Source organism: Haemaphysalis longicornis, unplaced genomic scaffold (genome assembly GCF_048455015.1).
Source record: "Haemaphysalis longicornis isolate Haplotype H1 unplaced genomic scaffold, Haemaphysalis longicornis Haplotype H1 scaffold_1, whole genome shotgun sequence".
Lineage (NCBI taxonomy): Eukaryota > Metazoa > Arthropoda > Arachnida > Ixodida > Ixodidae > Haemaphysalis > Haemaphysalis longicornis.
In genome coordinates this window covers 29,031,761-29,046,102 of record NW_027526203.1, presented here as the reverse complement: position 1 = coordinate 29,046,102, position 14,342 = coordinate 29,031,761, and positions in this window count along the sequence as shown.

Genomic DNA, 14,342 nt, shown 5'->3' with positions numbered 1-14,342 from the left:
TCGTATATAAAAATAAAATGTTGAACGCGCAGCTAGTGGATACAAGACATGAAGAAAACACAGCTAATGGCGAGCCTGCAGATGGTCGGAGGCACTTCGACTGAAAGCTGAGCAATGCCAGACGACATTTCACCTTGTCGGATATAATGCAGAAACAAAAGGAAATACACACTGTCTTATATGAAAGTACAGAGACCTACGAAACGTTTGCAAAAATTTCAGCAAACTTCTGATGAATTCAGAGAAAATTTCAGCAATATGAGGACAACGGAGCCATGCAAACTCTAAAGACCATTCGGAATACGCACAAGGAGGATTTACGAATGTGAAATTTGTCGGGGAGCAGATTACCGGATATAGTGAGGCCAACTTGAAGACCACGCTGTGGGAATGTGTGTTGTGAAAGGCGACTTCCTTCAGGGTTACAGTCATGTGCTGGGAAGAAAACTGCTGAACCTGTAGTGTAGAAGCATGCTACGAAACTTCATCAAAGCTTCTGCAGGAGAGGTTGTCGTAAGAATCCTAATAAAGGAACAGCTCCAAGAGGAGAGACAATGCTTGCAGTCAGAAAACGAGCCATACTGCAACCTCATTATTGACGAATGTACATAGAACTGTGCCACACTGAAACAAGATTTAGCCTGATGCGTGCTGCATGAGAGGTGGATATCTATGCACTAGAGAAGTTAATGGACTGTGAAAGAATTAGCCCACTTTCTGTGTGAGGCAAAAGTTTCAACGTTTTCACCAACTCGATCATTGGAGGCCCTAAAAGATCTGATGAGAACATTTAGAGTTGGCACTTTGGCATATAACGTAAAAGTATTCTGTGAATGGTCCGAGCGAATGTGGGCGGCATCTTTAATGGCACTGTCCGCGAAGCAGCGAGCTGGTAAATTTTCGCTCATCCCCACTTGATGTAGCCCTGCAAGCTCCACTGCTTCTTGACCCGAATGAGGAATGTGAGCGGCTAAAAATGCAAGCGAAATGGGAACTTAGGGCGAAGGTGCCGCACAATCCCCTCCCACTTCTCAAAGGGCTTCCGCGCGGTGTGGAAGTGTTAATCTATACGGCGAGGACAGCTGCTGCTCTTAATAAAGATGTTCTAGTTAGGCGGCGAGTACACGCCACATCTAAAAGAACTGGTGGCATTGGCCCCACAGCACATGCGGAGAACACCAATCAAGACGAAGAGGGCGACTACGGAGCCATTGCAACTTGCAGAAAAAGCGATACCGGTGCCTGCTAAACGGTACGGTGCCTACTATGGAATTTGCCCAGCATTGTACCACTAAGGAACATGCACATGGGCCCCGGCCTTACCTCACTGGACGAATGGACGTCCTCATGTCCCCACCTGGATGCAGCAAGCACGGTCCATTCTTTGCGAGAGTTCGTGCACAAGGCAGACCTGACCGGGCGACTATGACGGCCATCCCACACCCTTCCTTCTTTCCCTCTTCCCCCAACTAGGCTACAAAGGCCCCTAAATCACCAATAAAGTTTCATTCATTCATACAGCAATGTTGATGATCCCTATCAAAATAGCTGGCCAAAGCCTTCAAATTGCTAAGATTCTAAAGCGCCTGCTCAGTTCTCTCATTAACACTAAAAATAATATAATTGTTACATGCTGCATCACAAACGACTTGGAAGAGCTTCCAAGGCATTAATTTCAAATATCGCTTCCGTCCCTGCTGATTACCCTCGGGAAGGCTCATCTGCTTCTGTGGCCTTTGTATGAAATAAGGGGTCGTACCCGCCGCGGAGGCTCACTGGCTAAGGCATTGTGCTGCTAAACAGAAGGTCGTGGGTTCTATTCCCAGCCGCGGTGGCCGCTTTTCTGATGGAGGTGGAAAGCAAAAACGCCCGTGTGTATGAGATTTCGGTGGAAGGTAAAGATCCGCAGGTGGTCAAAATTAACCCGGAGCCCTCCACTACGGCGCGCCTCATCGCCTGCTTAGCGTCGGCGCGTTAAACCCCACAATCAATCAATCAATCAATCAATCAATCAATCAAAAGGGGTCGTGGGTGGTTTTTGGGAGGGAATAAGGGAAAGTATCCATTGTGCATGGATTTGGTGACTGATATTTTGAAAGGTGCGCGTGACTGCTGCTTCTTGCTCAGCATGGTCCCTTACACTACCCCCTCTTTAGCAAGCACTCACGCGACATAGATAACAGAGACAAGAAAAAGCACGTAATGAAAACGGTACACTTACTTCAAGTTGAACTACAAATTTCAAGCAAAACAAAAGGAGTCGCATCAGAACAGATTTCCTTGGAGAAGCTCTGTTTGTTTCTGGTTTTCTTTTTATTTCTTTTGAATTTTTTTTCAACTGTTTGCATCTCACATCCAATGCAGAAAATTTACCCATTATTCCCCTCATTTGATCTAAACCACCTGATCGAGAACCTTACAATGACGCACCTATAATTCCGCAGCGTCTCATTTCATTGCTGAGCTGCAACCGATGCATTGCTGATAGTGCCCCAGGCAGAGTGAAAGGGAACTATCACTCTCACAGGTGGACATGAGCATTCGGAAAGCTGCGTCTAAAGGGAAAATCGAGTGGCTGTGGCCGGAGTACGCCGCAATTTAATGGACATGGCAGTGGTAAGTTATCTGAGAGCCACAATAGACTTCCTGGGAGTCTGTGCATACATGGTAATGATGGCGCCAATTTCCAAATTCCCGTCACTTTGTGTCGAGCCAAACTGTCGTGGTTGGCAAAGTCTCAATGGCTCACAGTTCAGCAAGGGAGGTACAATTTCAACATGCTGCGTGCTGAAGAACATAACTAAATGCTGCCACTGAGGAAATGCATCCCTCCACGAATATTTCTGAGCTATCATTTAGTGTGAGCAATAGAGGAGGCAGGCTGGCAAAAAAGTTTGCCATTGATTCGTTCCCCGAGCTACAGAAAAGAGCGGTGGCACTACGTTCAGTCCACTTCCGCCATTGCTAAGGTGAGATCAAACTGAAGCACTGCTCACCGCCTGCCTCTGCTGATGTGCCTGCCACACACTTGCTCAATGGGTCTTATGACTCCCACTGCAGCTTGTATACGTTGTAACATGGAGCGCGTAGCCAGTGCAGGGCAGCAAAAAAGAAAAAAAGGGATTGACGGCACTCGCGAACAACAAAAGCAGGCAGAGGAAGCCAAAGCCACAGCTAAATTGAGAAAACGTGACCCCTAAGACGATTAGAGTGCCAAGCATGATGTACGAAGGCCACGTGAGAAAACTTGTTGTGGACTTGGTTGAGGGCGTCGTAGACTAGTGGCAGGAGGCACACATCCTTTTTAGTGATTTTGTTGAGTCTGTGGTAGTCAACGCAGAACCTTAATGTGCCGTCTTTTTTCTTTACGAGTACGAGCAGAGCAGCCCAGGGGCTTTTCTATGGCTGTATAATGTCGTCGTTTAGCATGTCGTAGGCTTGAGTCTGGATGGCTTGCCGCTCGTGTGAAGAGACGCGGTACGGTGTCTGTCGGGTAGGTCGGGCTCCACCTTCGGTGATAATTCGATGCTTCGCTAAGGGTGTCTGACGTATTTTGAGTTTGACGAGTAACACTCGCTGTAGCGACGCAGCCAATCCAGTAACTTGTCCCGATTTTCTTGCCGCAGCGCCGGGTTAACGTCTAAAAGATGCGGCAGCTTCGAAGCATCTGCGCGTGCGCGTTCAAAGTGGGCGACCGCCATCACTTGACTTTCTTCTTGCGTTTCTTCGAGGAACGCAACTGCAGCGCCCTTGTTTAGATGCTGGTACTCCTCGGTGAAATTCGTGACCAAAACGTGGGACTGGCATTGCATAAAGCGCGCAATGCCTCTTGCGACGGAGACACCGCGGTTGAGAAACAACCTTTGGTAACTCTCTACGATAGCGTCGATGTCAGGAGCAGCATCCTCACAGTAGAAGGTGATCATCAAGCTTGCGCGGGGTGGCAGGGTGACGTGATCGTCCGCGATCCTTGCAGCAGCACAGTGATCGGGGTTCAGCACCCGTGCGTCTTTGGAAGGTTTTCTTTTTTTTTCGCAGTTGCTGCCTTTAGTTCCCCTGCGTAGGCTGGGGGACCTTCCACGTGTGAAGTCAGCATTGTTAAGGCGGTTCGGCGACTCGTACGGGTAGGGCGACGGCGAACGGTAGAAACGGGCTGGGCAACGGCTGGTTTGAGATAGGTCGTCGTCGATCTCACGCGGTCCTTGGCCAGGGAGAGGGAGAGGGGCGTCGACGGAGAAACCACTGAGTCCGAGTCCGGGCAGCGACGGTAGATGTGGTCGCCCTCTCCCCAGTGGTAGCACAGCGGACGACTATCGGGAGTTCGCCATACTTCCGTCTTCCTCGGCGTCTGGTTTAGGACTACAGGGGGTCGGGCGGGCGACAGTGGGCGGTGGTATGGCGAGGCCTCTTGACGACGGATTAGAGCAGGTCGGGGTCGACGAACAGCCGCGGAGTAGGTCATCGCTTGCGGTTCGCGGGGTGCTTCCGATGGCGTAGAAGTCCGCAGTGCGAGGTGGACTTTTCGGATCGCGTCGGTCATGGGGGCAATCTGGGGTTGCGGCGTGGTTGGGAAAAGCCTCCTCAGTTCTTCGCGAACGACGGCGCGGATCGTTTCCCGCAAGTCTTCCGTCGCAAATCCAGGGGCGTTGACGGGGTTCACCAAAAACGCGTTGAGTGGTCGATCGTATTGCCTCGAACGCATGTCCAGGGTTTTCTCGATCATCGAAGCCTCTGTCACGAACTCAGCGAAGGTTTTGGACGGGTTTTGAATGAGTCCAGTGAGGAGCTCTTGTTTAACTCCCCACATCAGAAAGCGCACCTTCTTCTCTTCTGCCATTTCGGGGTCAGCTCGTGGAAACAGCATCTTCATCTCCTCAACGAACACCACAACACCTTCGTTAGGGTGTTGGATTCGCGTCTGCAACAACACCTCAGCTCGTTCTTTCCGTACGACAGTTGTGAATGTTTTCAAATATTCCGCTTTGAACATGCTCCATGATGTTAGCGAGCTCTCGTGATTTTCAAACGAGACTTGAGCCGAGTCTGCGAGGTAGAAAAACACTTGCCTCAGAGTTTCTTTATCATCCCATCGGTTGAAACTTCGGACGCGCTCCAGCTCCAGCTTCTCCAGCCACTCTTCGGGTCTTCACCAGGGGATCCTCGGTATGATGGGGGCTCCCACGGTTGCTGCCGAACGACGGAAGGATTGGCTTGGTTGACCATGGTGCTGGTTGCGACGTCTTTCTTCTTCGCTTTCTCTGGCAGTAGACCGAGCTCGGGTAGTAAACCTTGCAGGTGAAGGCTTGCTCTTGTTAGACTGCCTTGGCGGCTTCAGGAGGTTGTAGAGAGCATGAAGGGTGCGTACTCCGCACCTCCACCAGATGTCACGAAGTCAAAGACGACGCTGTTGTCTTCAAAAAAACGAGTTTATTGGAGCGAACTTGGGATCCCCTAACAACTCAAAGAATACACAGGCGGCGAGACAGCACTAAAAAAAAGGGACGTGCGTCGGAGAGTGGAATGAAATGCCACGGCGTCTGCTCTGCAGTCTTTTTATCTTTTGGTGCGAGTGTTTCTCGAACCGTCGATTTACATCCAGAACGAAGATGATTATTCTAGGCTGTTCACGTTTTAAAGCAAAGCTTTTTACCTCTACCCCCCAAGGGTTCTTTCGCGACCGTTAGTGTCACCAGAAAACTCCAGCGAACAAACAAAAGAATTTACTGGCACCGCCTGGACTCGAACCTGGAACCAATAGACTAACAAAGCGAGAGCCCGTTGTCTTACGGATTTAGCTTCGAGCCCACGCGAAGACCGGGAAGACAGGTGGTGTACTCACCAAGCACATCTACGGGTTTACCCCCTGCATTCTCGCTGAATGCCACGTGAAAGCGTCACGCGACCACTCACACCCGTCTAGCGGCCCTGTGCGCACCTTGCTCATGTGCTAAGAGTTACAAAAATTAAAGGAAGCTCACACCAATGCATGGCATCTCACTTCTAGTACGCCAATGTGCTAAAGCCTGTGGCCTCCAGTGTTCACGTAAACAATCACAGCTCCTTGTCGTCCGCCCTCACGCCAAACCAAGGAATACATTCAAATACTCCTTTATGCCCAGTCCATCACTCCAAGAACCAGCATCAAAATCCTGGGCCTACATCTCGAGGCTAACACCAAGAGTGACGTCTCCTTGCAGCGCCCCAAAAACAGAATTAATAAAATCATGCACATGATCAGGCGAGTTGCCACCAAGAAGCGAGGCCTCAGAGAATCCGGTACCTTTCGATTATTTGAAGTTTATGTCCTCTCGAGAGTCACTTACGTCAACCCCCCGTCTTCTTCTCGGCAAGGAAGACATAGAGATGCTTTATATAATGATTAGAAAGGCGGTCGAGCAGGCCATTGGTCTTCTCATGAGTGCGTCTACACAGAGGCTGCTTAGAATTGGGCTCCACAACACGGTGGAAGAGCTGATAAAAGGCTATCTTTCTAACCAGAAGGTCCGACTCAGAACTGCGATGGGTAACCGCATGCTTCACCAGATTGGCTGGGCAGCCCAGAATGTCACTCCGCTTCATGTACTCCCAGACTCCTCGGGACTAAAACTAAAGATGCTCCCTTTGTTTAGAAATATGAACCCCTCACATGACGAGGGTCACCGAAAAGCACGGGCTCAAGCGCTAAACACCACCCTCAGTAGGGATCATGCAGTTATCTACACAGACGCCTACAAACATCGAGGGCAGCAATACGCCATCATCGTGGCTACCTCCAGAACCAACCTCCTTGCGTGTACCTCGCTTAGGACCCAAGAAATGACGGCAGCAGAAGAGGCAGCCATCACCTTGGCTCTCGCTCAACCAGGGGTTTGGAGGGTAGTCATCGATCAAGCCTACTGGAATTACCAGAAGGGTTGGGTGTCCTGACCTGCACTGCGTGTGTTATAAAACCACTCCCCAAACGGTTATATTCAGCTCATCTGGACACCCCCTCACGCTTCAATGGAGGGCAACAAGTACACCCACCTAACAAGCCTGTGCTTTTACCTCCCGTGCTATGGAGCTGCACGAGGACAGTCACCCGCTTGTCACGTTCAGGGAGATAACCCACCATTGTCGCCTTCTGAGACAGACCGTACCTTCGCCTTACCCTGACCTTTCCAGAGAACAACAAACTACCCTACGGCTCATACAATCCGGGCTCCTTCCCACAGCCTACGCGTCTTCACTTAATGTATCCGAATAGCTACGACGCTGAATGTAAATTTTGCTCAGAAGTAGGAACACTCCGCCCCGTAATCGGGGCGTGCGACTTTAGCCCTGTGCACCCTCCTCTCTTTCCGTCAACTACCCAACAAGAGCAATGGGAGATGCTGCTGTCCAGGCCCTCTCTACCTACGCAACTTCAGCGGGTGGACAGAACACAGGTGGACAGAACACAGGACTGCATATGGGCCCCACAGAAGAAGGAATCACTCCCCAGGGCTGCACACTGGGCCGTTCAGAATTCTCAACAGAAGTATTTCTTCTTCCTCCTCCTTCTCTGCCGCAAATCTCGTCGCCTCCGTCCGCGGCGCAGAGACGGAGAAGGCAGATCGTCTGACACCGGGTTGGAGCTTACTTTAATTTTATAAAAAAAGTTTCCACTCTTGTGCTACGCCAATACAACTCAACCAAACACCGTTCATACTTCATACATTGATTTAACCTTAACAAGAATATCTCTTTGAAGTAATAAATGGTGTGGTTAAGTGTATTTCACTACTTTCTGGTTTTGCTATTTGTAGAGCGGTGTGAGTGAATTTAGGTGACGTCGCATGGGTAATCGTTATGGGTGCCGTTTACAGCTTTGCTTTCCAACCACATTCACGGGGTGGATTGGCGCGATTTTTTTTCTTTTTTTTTTTAATTCTAAAGGCCCTCTGGGAACGATATTACATACGGTAGGGGGGGTTACAAAGGTGTCACATAAACTAGAACAAGAACAAAATAAACACAAGAACTAGAAAATGGCAGAAATATTTAACATTGCTAGAGTGCAAACAAATACAAAAATTCGGTAGAACAATAAGAACAGCTATTGGTACAGTAACTAGAACAAACTACACCGATTATAACCACATGGTAGAATACCACATGTCATCTGACAACGCAAGAACAGAATAAAATGAGGCAGTGAAATGATACATATTATACATTGATATTTTTGCTCAAAGCATTAGTAAATTTCGTGGTATTCGGTTCAGTAACAATGTTTGATGGCAGATCATTCCAGTCTATTATGGTACGAGGAGCAAAGGATTCCGCAAAACCCACGGTATGACATGTGATGCGTTTGATTTTGCATGAATGATCTCGACGCGGAAAAAATAGCGGCGGGTTCACAGATAATTTTGTTATGAAGGCATGCATGGTAGTACAGTTTATGAAATAATGTTAGGCGAGATATGTGGCGACGACGCGATAAGGTTTCAAGTTCAGCACGTTTGTTTAATTCGGTTACGCTGGTACAGGGTGTTAATCAGAAAAGATGAAGCGAACAGCACGGTTTTGTAAAGCTTCAAAGTCATTTATTAGATATGCCTGATGAGGGTCCCAAATGGCTGCCGCGTACTCTAGTTGAGGGCGTATTAGTGTATTATATGCTAACTTTCGTAAACGCAAGGGTGCATGTCTGAGGTACGTTTAAGGAAACCAAGTGACCGGTTAGCAGACGCGAGGATATGGTTAATGTAATTATTTCATGTCAAGTTACTTGTTAGATGTACGCCAAGGTATTTATAGGTGGAAGTTCTGTCCATGAGGCTGTCGTTTAATATGTAGGATGCTGAACTTTGGGAGGCGTGATTTGTAAAGGACACTAGTGTTGTTTTTTTGCAAGGTTTAGATGCATTAGCCAGGTTGAGCACCATGTGTTTATAGCATTAAGGTCTGATTGTAGAATATCGTGGTCATGGTTAGATTGAATTTTACGGTATAATACGCAGTCATCCGCAAATAACCTTATGTTAGGTTTAACGCAATGCGGTCGATCAATATTATAAACTAGAAAACGCAAGGGCCCGAGTACACTTCCCTTAGGAACACCAGATGTTACGGGGACTAGAGACGAGTCGTGATTGTTAACTGGTGTAAATTGCATCATGTTAGGAAGAAAGTCTTTTATCTATGTTATAACAGCAGAGTCGATGTTCAGTAGCGTAAGCTTGTGAATACGTCGATGGTGAAAAACATGATCAAATGCTTCTGAAAAGTCTATGAAAATTGCGTCGACTTTAATTCCAGCGTCTACGGATAAATGTATTTCATGAATGAAGCCAGCTAGTTGGGTGTCACATGAATAGCCTTTACGCAAACCGTGCTGATGCCGAAAAATAAGGTTATGTTTTTCGAGGTAGTTAATGATCTGGGAGTGAATAATATGCTCGATGAGTTTGCATATGGTACTTGTTAGTGAAATAGGGCGATAGTTCCGGGGTGAGGTACAATCACCAGATTTGAAAAACGCAACAACCTTCGTCACCTTCCAGTCATGGGGTATAACGCCGGCGAATAGAGACTGTTAGAATAGAGTGGATAATATTGCGAATATGCTTTGTGCTATATTTTTTAGAATAGTTTTATTTAAACCAGTGTTGTCAGCCGAAGAAGAAGTCTTGAGATTAGTCAGAAGAGAAAATATGCAACAATCGGTTATGGTTATTTCAGGCATATATGCATCAGTGCTACAGCGTACGGTTGCCTGTGGGAGGGAAGATTCGACTGTAAATACCAAGGAAAATGTTCTGTTCAGTAACCCGCCGCGGTGGCTCAGTGGCTAAGGCGTTGCGCTGCTGAGCACAAGGTCGCGGGTTCGATTCCCGGCCGCAGCGGCCGCTTTTCTGATGGAGGCGAAAAGCAAAAACGCCGGTGTCTACAAGATTTCGGCGCACGTTAAAGATCCCCAGGTGGTCAAAATTAATCCGGCGCCCTCCACTACGGCGCGCCTCATCGCCTGAGCTGCGTCGGCGCGTTAAACCCTACAATCAATCAAATCGAATGTTTTGTTCAGTAGTTCCGAACAGTCACTGCCAGTTATTATTACGCCGTTCTGATCAGTAAAGACGATGCTGGGATTATGCTTGGGATTGATGACACGCCAGAAACACCGAGGATTACTTGTTAGCATGCATGATAAATCATGTTGAAAAAACTGTAAGCGCCTGGTTTTGAGCAATTTTTGATAGTCTCTGTCACATCCCTTATATCGTTGCCAGGAAACAGCTAATTTACTTTTGTCAGCTTGTCTGAATAATCTTTTCTTCTTGTTGTTTAGGCGGCGAAGTTTCTGTGAAAACCAAGGAGCAGTATTATCGGATTTAATAGAGATTACCGAGGTGTACTTATCTATCAGATTTGTGAGGGCGTTTTAAAGCAAAGCTTTCTACCCCTACCCCCCAAGGGTTCTTTCGTGACCGTTGGTGTCACCAGAAAACTCCAGCGAACAAACAAAATAATTTACTGGCACCGCCGGGACTCGAACCTGGAACCAGTAGACTAACAAAGCGAGAGCCCGTTGTCTTACCGATTTAGCTACGAGCCCACGCGAAGACCGGGAAGACAGGTGGTGTACTCACCAAGCACATCTACGGGTTTACCCCCTGCATTCTCGCTGAATGCCACGTGAAAGCGTCACGCGACCACTCACACCCGTCTAGCGGCCCTGTGCGCACCTTGCTCATGTGCTAAGAGTTACAAAAATTAAAGGAAACTCACACCAATGCATGGCATCTCACTTCTAGTACGCCAATGTGCTAAAGCCTGTGGCCTCCAGTGTTCACGTAAACAATCACAGCTCCTTGTCGTCCGCCCTCACGCCAAACCAAGGAATACATTCAAATACTCCTTTATGCCCAGTCCATCACTCCAAGAACCAGCATCAAAATCCTGGGCCTACATCTCGAGGCTAACACCAAGAGTGACGTCTCCTTGCAGCGCCCCAAAAACAGAATTAATAAAATCATGCACATGATCAGGCGAGTTGCCACCAAGAAGCGAGGCCTCAGAGAATCCGGTACCTTTCGATTATTTGAAGTTTATGTCCTCTCGAGAGTCACTTACGTCAACCCCCCGTCTTCTTCTCGGCAAGGAAGACATAGAGATGCTTTATATAATGATTAGAAAGGCGGTCGAGCAGGCCATTGGTCTTCTCATGAGTGCGTCTACACAGAGGCTGCTTAGAATTGGGCTCCACAACACGGTGGAAGAGCTGATAAAAGGCCATCTTTCTAACCAGAAGGTCCGACTCAGAACTGCGATGGGTAACCGCATGCTTCACCAGATTGGCTGGGCAGCCCAGAATGTCACTCCGCTTCATGTACTCTCAGACTCCTCGGGACTAAAACTAAAGATGCTCCCTTTGTTTAGAAATATGAACCCCCCACATGACGAGGGTCACCGAAAAGCACGGGCTCAAGCGCTAAACACCACCCTCAGTAGGGATCATGCAGTTATCTACACAGACGCCTACAAACATCGAGGGCAGCAATACGCCATCATCGTGGCTACCTCCAGAACCAACCTCCTTGCGTGTACCTCGCTTAGGACCCAAGAAATGACGGCAGCAGAAGAGGCAGCCATCACCTTGGCTCTCGCTCAACCAGGGGTTTGGAGGGTAGTCATCGATCAAGCCTACTGGAATTACCAGAAGGGTTGGGTGTCCTGACCTGCACTGCGTGTGTTATAAAACCACTCCCCAAACGGTTCTATTCAGCTCATCTGGACACCCCCTCACGCTTCAATGGAGGGCAACAAGTACACCCACCTAACAAGCCTGCGCTTTTACCTCCCGTGCTATGGAGCAGCACGAGGACAGTCACCCGCTTGTCACGTTCAGGGAGATAACCCACCATTGTCGCCTTCTGAGACAGACCGTACCTTCGCCTTACCCTGACCTTTCCAGAGAACAACAAACTACCCTACGGCTCATACAATCCGGGCTCCTTCCCACAGCCTACGCATCTTCACTTAATGTATCCGAATCGCTACGACGCTGAATGTAAATTTTGCTCAGAAGTAGGAACACTCCGCCCCGTAATCGGGGCGTGCGACTTTAGCCCTGAGCACCCTCCTCTCTTTCCGTCAACTACCCAACAAGAGCAATGGGAGATGCTGCTGTCCAGGCCCTCTCTACCTACGCAACTTCAGCGGGTGGACAGAACACAGGTGGACAGAACACAGGACTGCATATGGGCCCCACAGAAGAAGGAATCACTCCCCAGGGCTGCACTCTGGGCCGTTCAGAATTCTCAACAGAAGTATTTCTTCTTCCTCCTCCTTCTCTGCCGCAAATCTCGTCGCCTCCGTCCGCGGCGCAGAGACGGAGAAGGCAGATCGTCTGACACCGGGTTGGAGCTTACTTTAATTTTATAAAAAAAGTTTCCACTCTTGTGCTACGCCAATACAACTCAACCAAACACCGTTCATACTTCATACATTGATTTAACCTTAACAAGAATATCTCTTTGAAGTAATAAATGGTGTGGTTAAGTGTATTTCACTACTTTCTGGTTTTGCTATTTGTAGAGCGGTGTGAGTGAATTTAGGTGACGTCGCATGGGTAATCGTTATGGGTGCCGTTTACAGCTTTGCTTTCCAACCACATTCACGGGGTGGATTGGCGCGATTTTTTTTCTATTTTTTTTTTTAATTCTAAAGGCCCTCTGGGAACGATATTACATACGGTAGGGGGGGTTACAAAGGTGTCACATAAACTAGAACAAGAACAAAATAAACACAAGAACTAGAAAATGGCAGAAATATTTAACATTGCTAGAGTGCAAACAAATACAAAAATTCGGTAGAACAATAAGAACAGCTATTGGTACAGTAACTAGAACAAACTACACCGATTATAACCACATGGTAGCATACCACATGTCATCTGACAACGCAAGAACTGAATAAAATGAGGCAGTGAAATGATACATATGATACATTGATATTTTTGCTCAAAGCATTAGTAAATTTCGTGGTATTCGGTTCAGTAACAATGTTTGATGGTAGATCATTCCAGTCTATTATGGTACGAGGAGCAAAGGATTCCGCAAAACCAACGGTATGACATGTGATGCGTTTGATTTTGCATGAATGATCTCGACGCGGAAAAAATAGCGGCGGGTTCACAGATAATTTTGTTATGAAGGCATGCATGGTAGTACAGTTTATGAAAGAATGTTAGGCGAGATATGTTGCGACGACGCGATAAGGTTTCAAGTTCAGCAAGTTTGTTTAATTCGGTTACGCTGGTACAGGGTGTTAATCAGAAAAGATGAAGCGAACAGCACAGTTTTGTAAAGCTTCAAAGTCATTTATTAGATATGCCTGATGAGGGTCCCAAATGGCTGCCGCGTACTCTAGTTGAAGGCGTATTAGTGTATTATATGCTAACTTTCGTAAACGCAAGGGTGCATGTCTGAGGTACGTTTAAGGAAACCAAGTGACCGGTTAGCAGACGCGAGGATATGGTTAATGTAATTATTTCATGTCAAGTTACTTGTTAGATGTACGCCAAGGTATTTATAGGTGGAAGTTCTGTCCATAAGGCTGTCGTTTAATATGTAGGATGCTGAACTTTGGGAGGCGTGATTTGTAAAGGACACTAGTTGTGTTTTAGCAAGGTTTAGATGCATTAGCCAGGTTGAGCACCATGTGTTTATAGCATTAAGGTCTGATTGTAGAATATCGTGGTCATGGTTAGATTGAATTTTACGGTATAATACGCAGTCATCCGCAAATAACCTTATGTTAGGTTTAACGCAATGCGGTAGATCAATATTATAAACTAGAAAACGCAAGGGCCCGAGTACACTTCCCTTAGGAACACCAGATGTTACGGGGACTAGAGACGAGTCGTGGTTGTTAACTGGTGTAAATTGCATCATGTTAGGAAGAAAGTCTTTTATCTATGTTATAACAGCAGAGTCGATGTTCAGTAGCGTAAGCTTGTGAATACGTCGATGGTGAAAAACATGATCAAATGCTTCTGAAAAGTCTATGAAAATTGCGTCGACTTTAATTCCAGCGTCTACGGATAAATGTATTTCATGAATGAAGCCAGCTAGTTGGGTGTCACATGAATAGCCTTTACGCAAACCGTGCTGATGCCGAAAAATAAGGTTATGTTTTTCGAGGTAGCTAATGATCTGGGAGTGAATAATATGCTCGATGAGTTTGCATATGGTACTTGTTAGTGAAATAGGGCGATAGTTCCGGGGTGAGGTACAATCACCAGATTTGAAAAACGCAACAACCTTCGTCACCTTCCAGTCATGGGGTATAACGCCGGTGAATAGAGACTGTTG